Here is an 11074-nt window from a genome sequence, read left to right as displayed (position 1 = left end):
TCCAACTAAGTCTTCAAGTCTCCAATCGAATGGCAGCAGCCTCCATCTTCATCTGAAGAAGCTCCCTGCCGGCTACCACTGCCCCTATTCTGCTCGTGCTTTGTGCTCGCCTCCCAAGCCAAGTCCGGCCGAGTTCCACGCCAAGTCCCTTCGCGTTCAATGTTCAACGTTCGTTCGTCATCGCTCAACATCAAGCCGTCGACGTTCGTCACCCACCGTTCATCACCAGCTTGTCAAAATTGCTAAGGTACTTGTCCATCTTTTTCATTATTGATTGGTTATTTTAACTTCCATTTCCTACTCAATTATGAACATATAGATTACAAACGTAAAACAGCTTCCAATTATTTTGAAATTCTGATAAAATTTTCTTAAACTTTCCAACTAAAAGCAAAAGAAATCCTAATAAATCAAAATACGCCTTTATAAGTAAACTAGAATTGTTCTTTATGTCATATCAGACTACGAAAAATGGTTCATGACTATGATCCGAATAGCACAAATCAGCTCATGTATGCGGGGAGGGGGTGAAATTTACACAAATTTCAATTCAAACTTACTCAATGGTTTCTTGCAGAGCACCTGGAACCCTCTGCTCTTCATTATATGTTACTGTTTAACATGAAGTTCCAGGTGTTCCTTTAATTATATGTTGCTGGCCAATTCAACTTCAATTTTATGTTATTATTTAACACCTTCATATGATTCCATAACTCCTAAATTGCATAATACGGATGAAAGAGAAAAAAGAAAGCCCTTTACAGTAATTGGGAAAGTGATAAAAAAAATGCATGTTTTCTTGGCAATAAACCAAATCTTTTCCTAAACTCTTCATGAATATGTTTTTTGTTCATTCATCTGTCATCTTTCGTTGTATTAAACTTGTCTTCCTGTTCCCATGATTTATATTGCAGGCATGGCCATAAGTCATGGTCAAGATTTATCAACACCGATAATCAGCGTCTTGTATCCCCCGAGGTCACCGTTCGTCACCGTTCACTGCTACCTGTCATACTGTTTACCGCTCTCCAGTCCAGTCTCCACAGTAACTCGGTAAATCATGATTTTTAGGAGTCATTTATTGAAACCTTTTCAAATATCATTTTGGTTCTTATAATTCAGTTTGGGGTTTGTTTAATTTTAGTGCACATATTTTTAAATGTTCAAATTGAGTTCTTATATTTTTAATAAATCTTAAATTTAATCCCTGTTAAATTTTATCAAAATTAATTAATAATAATAACAATTTCATGTAAAGAATATATATGAATATGTTTACCAAATTTATACTGAAAAATGGTAATAACAGAAATTATTGTTATTTAATATTGAAATTATTGTGCTTTACTATTGGAATTTATTTTAAAGTTGAACTCTTTGAATCTTTGTGTATGTTAAGATTTATTTTAAAATTATTGTTTAAATGCTAGAAGGTATTATTCACAAGCATATATTTTAAAAAAATAGAATTATGTTTGTCATTTGTGTTTTTTGCTTTTATTGTTTGAAAATTAAGTCTAAGTCTAAGGAGAGTTTTAAAATTAAATCTTTGATAGGTTGAAAACAATGTCTTCATCACCTTCTACAAATAAAGATTCTCCAAGTCTAATTTCAAGTCCAATTCCAAGTCCAATCCCAGATCCAACCCTAAATTCAACCCAAAATTCAACCCCAAATTTAACTTCATGCTCCTCAAATGATGATAATTTGAATGTTGATAATTGTGTTATTCTTGGTGAGGATATTGGGAAGGGATCTTTAAAAAGGAGATTGACATCGGTTGTTTAGAACCATTTTAAGAAGCAAAAAATAAATGGAGAAGACAAGGTGGTTTGTAATAATTGCAAATGAAAATTAGGGGTGAAAGTAAAAATGGAACCAAATATTTGCATGACCATATCAAGATTTGCCCATATAAAGGACAAAAGAACATACGACAATCACTATTGAATCCTAACAGAGAGAAAAACAATACATTGGGTTTATATAACTTCGATCAGGAAGCTGCAAAAAAAATATTAGCTAGGATGATAATAAAACATGAATATACTCTCTCAATAGTTGAGCATGAAGGTTTTATGAAATTTTGTAATGTCATCCAACCGTTAGTTTAAGATGGTGTCAAGAAACACAATAAAGAAGGAGATTTTGAAAATTTACGAGATTGAGAAGTTTAAAACCATGATAATGTTGAATGAGATCAAAGGAAAAATTGCCCTTACAATGGACATGTGGACTTCCAACCACCAAACAAAAGGTTATATGGCTGTCACTGTATATGTTGTTGATGATAGTTGGATTTTGCAAAACAAAATGATCAGGTTTATATATGTCCCTTCTCCACACACTTCTAAGATGCTTCATGAAGAAATAATGGAATGTCTATTAGACTAGAATATTGATAGAAAATTGTCATTTGTAACAGTAGATAGTTGTAGTACAAATGACTCTATGGTTAATATGCTTATTGATAGTTTGTGTGGAAACTTAATATTGGATGGGAGTTTATTTCATATGTGATGTTGTGCTCATATTCTAAACTTAATTGTGAAAGATCGGTTGGCGGTGATAGGAGATGGGATTGTAAGAGTTCGTAGTAATGTGTGTTTTTTGGTGCATCCAAAAAAAAAAAAAAAAAAAAAGGAGAACTTTGAGGAAACTTTTCGTCAATTGAATGTTTATGATGGTCAGATGTTGAGTCTTGATTTTTGTACTAAGTGGGATTCTACATATTTTATGTTAGCCATTGCATTGAAATACAAAGCTATTTTTTTATCGATTAAAACAACGAGAACCAAAATACAAATGTTTGCTCTTGGATCAAGATTGGGTATTAGCAAAAGAGATATGTGAGCCATATTACCCATCCTGTTATCTAGTGTTGCATCAAAGTCTGCTTTTAGTACCTGTGATAGGATTGTAAGTCTACATCATAACAAACTTCATCCGAAGATAATAGAGACTTTGATGTGCGCTCAAAATTGGATTGCAACTAAAGTTTTGACAGGGATGTTAGTTTGTTTATTTTGTTTTACCTCTTTTTAGCACTTAATATATTAATAAATATTTTCTTTTATTATAAATATGTGACAATATAAGGTACTAGCACGGAAAAAGAAATGATTAAACATTTAGCAATTATTTTAGAAAATGCAGACGATTCTGATGAAGATAGGTATACTCAAGGATTAACATTATTTTTCTATGACACTTTTTAAAGCTTGTTGTCTAGTTTTTTTTTTTTTTGGTGACATTGTTTGTTAATTATATTTGAAATGTAGGAATAATACTCACAACCAAAGATGGAATGATGGCAAGAAAAGAGAAAATTTTGATTGTAAAGTCATCGGTGAAGAGAGAAAGACGAGTAATTTATGATTGTGGTTGTATTTGTAATTGTATAAGACATTTACCTCTAATTGACCTCCAACTTCTATTCAAACTTTATTTAATTTAAGTTGTAAACTTATTTAATGGATTTGTGAGCTTCTAAATTGTGTTTATTTCATAGATTAGTCTATTAAATATTTTTTTTACTAGTCAAATTTTAAATAAAATCACTCAAATTAAAAAAAATGTCAATAGGGGAATCATCCTCGCGGGGAATTAATAGAGGAATCACCGTGGAAAAACAGGGAATAGATTCCCGCGGGGACCCCGTTTCCCCGATAGGGATGAAGGTGAATTTTTCCCACGGGGTTGGGGATGAAGGACCCCTCCCCCACGCCCCGTCCCTGTTGTGGATGATGCCTTAAAGTCTCGTGTCCTATAGTTTGTAAACAGTTTGTACAAACGCATGTGATATATAATATATGATATTTACTTCACTTCTTGATTTTTCTCATATTGGATGTTTTATTTGCTTTACCACAAACCAATAAACTAAAATCCATGGTTGTCTGGTCTATAGTATATGAATATAGGAGGGAAACCTTATCCTGGTAACGCTACGGATGCGGTCTGCTTTATAGAATAGTTACAAGTATTGTGATTTGTCACAGATGGTCTGATCCTGATCATTTGTGTAGGAGACATACGAGTGGGGCGTCCTATACAAAGAGTTTGTATAAGACCTGACCATGAAGTGTTAACATCTCGTTATATAACGCCGTTCATGACAGATTCACTTCACTAGGATGAACATAGGTAACATGACCTCAATCTTGAGTGAGTTCGGAACTCCTACCATTGAGGGTAGTCTGATTTACATGGGTGCGAGTGGCTAGGTTGTCGTCTCAAACCTACCACTTTGAGGATTCATCTGATTTAAGAGCTGGGAACTTAGCTACACAAGGTGGAATTCACTTCTTCCCCAAAGTAGGGGTAAGCAGATAGATAGCTCCCTTAAGGGTTGATCCCGGGGCTTGAATGATGTGGCGCCACATACTTTCTCATGGCTCGAGAGGTGTTGACACATAGTTGGACTATGTTGTATTGTTCATTAGAGGGATCAATGGTACTTAAGGAGTGAGATGTAACTACAGGGGCAAAATGGTAAATTGGCCTAGCTATACTTACGAGCATCTGTGAAGGATTATTGTACTCATGATTAGTTATATTTGTGATAAGAAGAGTTCAACTGTCGGTCTTTAGTGGAATGCCTAGCAGTTAACGAATGGTAGATCTTGTGGTTAAAGAGTTTAGTCAGCTATTCACGTACCGTTGGAGCTTCGAGTCATAGGTCCATAAGGTTCTCTTGGAAGCTTGGATAAAAGTTGAGAATAAGTTTTTGGGTCAGTTTGAAATGTTTAAATTGACAAGAGAGAGTTCGATTATATATGATATAATTGAACTGGTTAATTATATATGATATGATTAACTAAATGTATAAGATATATTAATCTAGAGAAAATTGGATATAAATATGATTTATATCAAGTAGAGGAGAAAACACTATGATTAATATATGATATCAAACTATAGGTTATGAATATAATATGATTATATTTATTATTTTATTAATTGGACAGTTATGAGATAATTGTCCACCGTTTTCTCCCAAATCATACGTTAGTGGGAAATTCAATTCGGTGTTCATAACTGAAGAATAAAATGAAAATAATTTTCATTTTACAAGATATACGCATAATTGCTCACGGTGTGATTAGCATTCGATCACATAGTACTTGAGAGCCTATACGATAGTGCATCACGTTTACTAAACGATTGCACACTCGCATGTACATTCTCTAAACGATCGTTTATCATTTCCTATACGATCGCTTAGCGCCCGAGCCTAACTAAATGATCGCATAGACGATTGCTTTGCTTTTCCTACACGATCGTGTAACTCGACTAAACGATCAAGCACCCCGACTATACGATAGTCTTTTACTTCTCCCACTTGCTTGATCTTTTGTAGACGATAGTTTTTCCTCCTCACCTCTACCAAATTCGAACAAAGCCAACCCTTTAGATTCTCACTCCCAGAATACTGAGGGCTTCGAGTGGTGGTGTCGTCCCCATTTCCTGGTGTTCGTGCGAAATCGGTTGTGGTAGACGACGAGAGAGTTGCTGAACGATTGCCTGATGTTCCAGCGAGAGTAGTTCGTTTGTGGAAAGAGCGAGATTTCAAGTGAAGAAAGTCTTCAACTGGTATGTTCTCTCGGTCTCTTGTTTATTCATCCTTAAGCATGCTAGTAATTTAGTGTTGTTAATGCATATTTGTATGTCTGAATGTATATGTGGAAATTCTGTCACAATGAATTGGAAAGATCTGCTTCAGCTCATAGGTACTCCTGTATAAGAATTCTCTCAATTGGTATTAGAGCCAGGTTTCTGATATTCCAAATTCATTGCTGTAAAGAATTGCATTTACATTCTTGGTGGGTGAAAACATGTCTACTCTCTATTTTAATTGTTAATTCATTTGTGGATTAATGGAGTTTTCTGGGATGAAACCTCAGTTTGTTAAACTATTTTACATTCTAGTTAATTGTAAAGGCCCCTGTGTTTTTTGGCATAATTAATTGCTATCGAGTCTATAATTTCAAATTTAGTTTGAGTTTTGAGTCGTTCGTGAAGAAGTTCGGAGCAAGGGTCACTGTTCTTTGAGGAAAAAGACGACTAAGCGTTGGTCGGGTCGTTTAGACGATCGCTGAGTATCGGATGCTCTGGTGTTGTTTAACGCATGCGTGCACTAGACGATCGTATAGCTCAGTAAGCCTCATTGCTTAGTCATCGACTATATGATTGCGGAGTAAAATGCATGGTAAATCGTTTACCTTTCGTGTGTTATGTGATCATCTAGATGATCAGGCTTCGCAAGCTCGTTGTCGTCTAAGCTATCGTGTAGCATTTGCGCTATCGTCTAATGTGCGCTAAACAATTGTTTACCTAGAGGCATTTACTAAATGATGGGAGCTTCGCCCAGTGGTTCAAGACGCGGTTCGCCTGTGAACCGGTTTGCTCAGTGGAAAAATGTAATAGATAGAATTTTTCATTCTGATTTTTCGTTGGTTCATCCCGGTCCATTAATTTGTGGTTTTATACATGCGATGTATGTTTATTTTATATGTCATATGGTATGCACATGTAGAAAAAAACCACCTCAAGTTATGCATTGGTCATGCATCATCTCTTTATTATAAATGTTATGATTTAGAGAAGCATGATTTAAATTATGTAAGAGCATGCTTATGCATCATATAATATAGGAGTTATATTTATGCATGCATAAAAGCATTAACATGCATCATCTTTATATTATAATTGTTATAGTATAAAGGTGTATGGAAAGCATGTTTGCTTAGTTATTAATTGTATATAAAAGTTATGTATAGTAATGATCGGATATTGCATGAAGCATGACACATAGGTTACTTTATAAGCATTATAAATACCTTGTTGTGTGGCAATGTGTTTTAGTTGTTTCTTTTTAAAGGTTAAAGAGAAATTAGAACTAAAAGCTACAAGAAAAACATGCATGTTTACTTAGGTTTAATTCATGGTTTTAAAATGTTTAAAACTTGGATGACATAGACCTGAGATCACAGTTTTAATATGATTAGCAACCCTTAGGCTTTAATCTTTTAATCAGTTTAATAGGATTAAATTGAATAATAAAAGGTTAAAGTGTAGCAAATCTATCTATAAGGGATCTTTTGTCTAAGGCGGGTTCTGTTTAGGCTGGATATTTAAGTTGACGGAAACGTAACACCCCTATCTGGGAACCTACCTGGAAAGGTGAATTAGATAGATTTGATGCATGCATGCAAGTTAAGGATAGTCCATTAGAGTGTTTAAATGTGACTACTTGAACTTGTTCTATTTCATAGACAAAAGTTGTTTACGAGCAGACTTAAAAGATGACTTAGACTAAAATCAGAAGCCGGATTGTCTACGTTAATGAAACCCTAGGTAGAACATTCAGCGGGAGGTACTTGGGGCATATGATGCATCATTTAAACCTTTCATGTTTCTCCCTTATAGTCCATACCGTGAGATCTACCCCCAGCCTCGTGGCACCTTGGGAGTGTCCCCATAAAGGATGGTGTTTGGGTAGGTCAATATCAAAGTGGATGGAGAGAGTGTTCATAGTAAGTGGGAGTGGGAAGTGCGACAGCATATATCACGGTCTCTCTCGTTGGATTGAATAAAGTTTATGTGCATCGCCTCGAGACACTCTGGGAGTGTCCCCCTATAGGATGGCAGTTTTGCGCGTTTCTTTATTTGATCTCCTGCAAGAGAATAAGGTTACTTAGTCTCTTGTCTTAATTTGCTTCTTCCCTATAGTGGGCTCATTAGGGCGAGACTCTGGCACTAAAAACGAGGGGTCACACTTACGCGGAATTGGTAAGGGTTAACATTTTTGGACCAAATAAATGGTTGCTGTTAGGTTCAGTTCCAAGAGTTGGTTCTGCCTGATGGTTGAAAATGTCTCATCCCAGTGAAGGGACATCTGATCACCCCGCCGGTGACGTTTGTCCTGTGTTTTAATAAACTTTGTATTTCCATCTTTATCTAATGCATTGCTTTTGAATATGATGATGCTCTATGCGCTCAAGTGCTTTGCGATAAAGATATTTTGTGATATTACGTTCTAAGAGTATGCGTTGATGATAATATACTTCGTAGTATGCAATGATGTAGTGCGTGTCACAAGTTTTCTCGTGCTGGAACCAAGTATAATTCCAATGCAAGTTTCTCAGGTTGACCTGAGGTCGAACACTGGGATTGTTGTTGTTTTGATGCGATACTAATGTGGTAAATGCGACCGATTATCATAAAGAATAAAGAATTATGGGTTTGTGCAGAAAATGTAAATTGCGATGAAATGTAAAAATGCGTTAAAGTAAATTACGTTGATAAAATATATGTCTAAACTACTGATGATACAGGATGAAGACTGGCTGTGAAGTTGTACAAAAGAATCTAATGAATGTGGTGGCAAGTCTTGTGAATGAATCAGAAAAAGAATGAGTTGAGGGCAAGGACATCGCAAGTTCATTAATCTTGTTAAGGACGCAACTAAGGTTCCGCTTTCTCTTGACGTATTACACCTTTCAGTGATCGGCCGGGTTCCCATATGTCTATGGTGAAACAGAGATGAACGTAATGAACGTAAGGTTGTTTCCATCTCTCGAAATACTTCTCGCTTTAGTTAACGCATTCTTCCAACCTTCTCTCGATAGACGGAATAACATCTTCACTTCTACTCTCACAGGTGAAAATGTCGTCGAGCATGCTTTAGCTAAACTTGGCCGATTACCTTAACAAGGATTAACTCACTCGCTTAATCCTTCCCTTTTACCCAGGGGATTAAGAACACATGATGGAGAAAATGGATGATAAATATGTGGAAAGAAGCAGAGGGATGATAATGATGACGATAATGGTATTTAAATCTAAAGATCAACGTTTGGTACATGATTTGTGAATGAAGGATTAAAGAAGATGAACACAGTAGATGAATTAAAGAATAGAAACAAATACACAAAGAGTGTTAATGTCTTGACACAGATTCGATCGGAGACGTTGTGCTTACCGGCGTGTGGATGAGATGGAGTGGAAAGCTTCCCTCTCAGGCTTGGTTTCCAGATCGAAGTGACCTCTTGCACAGAGCTTCTACTTCGGGAATGGGAAGAATTTCTTGCTCAGAGACTCATCTTTCAGCCTTGTCTCGTCGTTCTCCCGGATTTTCTCTGTAAAATCTCTTCAGACCAGCCTTCTGTGCAATGAATTCAAGGAAGCTATTTATAGACCTCGGCTCTTGTATTGGTGGTCCCACTTTGTAATTTATATAATTCCTACCATGGCGTAATGGAAAAATCCTCTCTGCTCCACGATCAATTTGTCAGAATCGTACAACCGAAAAGCTGTACACTTGTCAGAATCGCCCGTGAATGCGTTGCTCTTCACATCTTCGATCGATCGCCGCATGCGATATAGTTGTTTTGATTACCGCATGCGGTGGAAATGCGTTGGTCGCTAGAATCCATGATCGATCGTCGCATGCGCTGCAATTACGTTGATCTTTCTTCGTTCTGGATCGATTGACGCATGTTGTGTAGATACGTTGTACATTTTGTCCTTAAGCAATTAACGCATGCAGTGACCTATTTTCTGCAAAACAAAGACTTGGACATTCCATTTCCATTGCAATGGGGTTAGTGGATGTGTTCATGACACTTTATAATTTTCGCATTTCTAAGCCAATTCTTATAGTATCGACGCAACTTTTCCTTCTTTTTGCCGCATAATCTAAATAAAACAGCATAAATAACTTGTATTTCTACAAGTTATCACACCCAAATTTAGATATATGCTTGTCCTCAAGCATATCTTCGACTAAGGCAATTCCATTTAACTCCCATCTTAACTTTGCGTTGATCGGCTACTCCGAATGCTCCACCTCTGCAAAATTACTCAACACCACAAGTACCTTCTATCCTTTAACATTTGATCACATGCTCTACTTTATTCTTATCTACAACAAACCTCTACCCAAAGTTCTCTTCTAGTTTTGAGAAGAATGTTTTACCTCTTCTTGCAAAAACAACGAAGTGCGTCCTTATGCGATGGCCTAGTTTATGTCATCTTATTAGAGAATGTTGATCATGGTTACACCCTTTATTTTGGCTTGCTCCCACGAGTGTCATGCGAGCATCCAACTTCGGTTGTGTACCAATCTCAACTTCAACTCTTGATCCTTAGCCAAGTTTTACTTTTGCTGGTCAGAGGAGTTGTCTCTTTAATCCTTATTTTCTCTTTTTTTTTTCATATTGCGTCGATCCTGGAAATCTACCTTCGTTTCGACTTACTCCCATAGTTGTCATGTGAACATCCCAACTACGAGCAGGTTCCTTTCACGACTTAACTCTTATCAGGTTGGGATTTTCCCTTGCGCTGACATTGAAGTTTTTATGATTTTTTTATGATAATAATGAATGCATTTGCCTGATATTGTTGCATTCGCTTGATCGCATCTGCTCAGACCTTCCCCACCCCCAAATTTAGAGATACGCAAGGTCCTCATTGCATTGTTTTGGACAGAAAAGACAAAACACTTAATCAAAATTTTGAAAAGAAGGTTTGAGCAGACTCTTGAAATAGAAAAAGTAAAGAAGAGCTATTGCAATAAATTGTCTAAGTGTTAGTTAGAAAATGCAATGTATAAAGAAATATTGCTAAGGGTATGCATACTACTCATCATGACAGCGCAATTAACAACGCAAAATAAAAGACAAGAATTACCGCAATAATTGACAAAAGATGATAAAATAAAAAAGGCTAATGCATATGGAAAGAATAATTAGTCAGTTGTATAAAATTTGACTAAGTATACAAAGAATTACAATCATCGCAACACAAAATTTTAGCATGTACAAAAGAATTCAAGGTATAGCTTCTATATATATATATAAAATAATAATAATGAATGAATGAATGGCCGCAACGAAAAATTGCAGAATTGTGGAGAAGGTGGCACACCCCCAAATTTAGAGTTGCGGCAGGGGATCTTAAGAAGGATGTTGCGGAGGAGCTCGTTGAGGCGCTTCCTGAAACTGCAGAGGTTGCTGCAGATGGGGAGGCACCATGGGACTATGTAAATATGCTGTTAGAAAATTAAAGT

At 36.2% G+C, this 11074-nt stretch overlaps 1 long non-coding RNA gene across 1 annotated transcript; it reads left to right on the top strand.

Annotated features, from left to right (window-relative positions):
- On the top strand, positions 1–3418 carry LOC120091827. Its single transcript, XR_005485844.1, has 3 exons — positions 1–247; positions 915–1053; positions 3282–3418. It is a non-coding gene; the product is annotated as an uncharacterized LOC120091827 (long non-coding RNA).
- The last annotated feature ends 7656 nt before the right edge of the window (positions 3419–11074 follow it).

The sequence above is a fragment of the Benincasa hispida genome, chromosome 11 (assembly GCF_009727055.1).
Source record: "Benincasa hispida cultivar B227 chromosome 11, ASM972705v1, whole genome shotgun sequence".
Classification (NCBI taxonomy): domain Eukaryota; kingdom Viridiplantae; phylum Streptophyta; class Magnoliopsida; order Cucurbitales; family Cucurbitaceae; genus Benincasa; species Benincasa hispida.
Note: the sequence above shows the minus strand (reverse complement) of the source record. Positions and strands in the feature narration are given on the sequence as shown.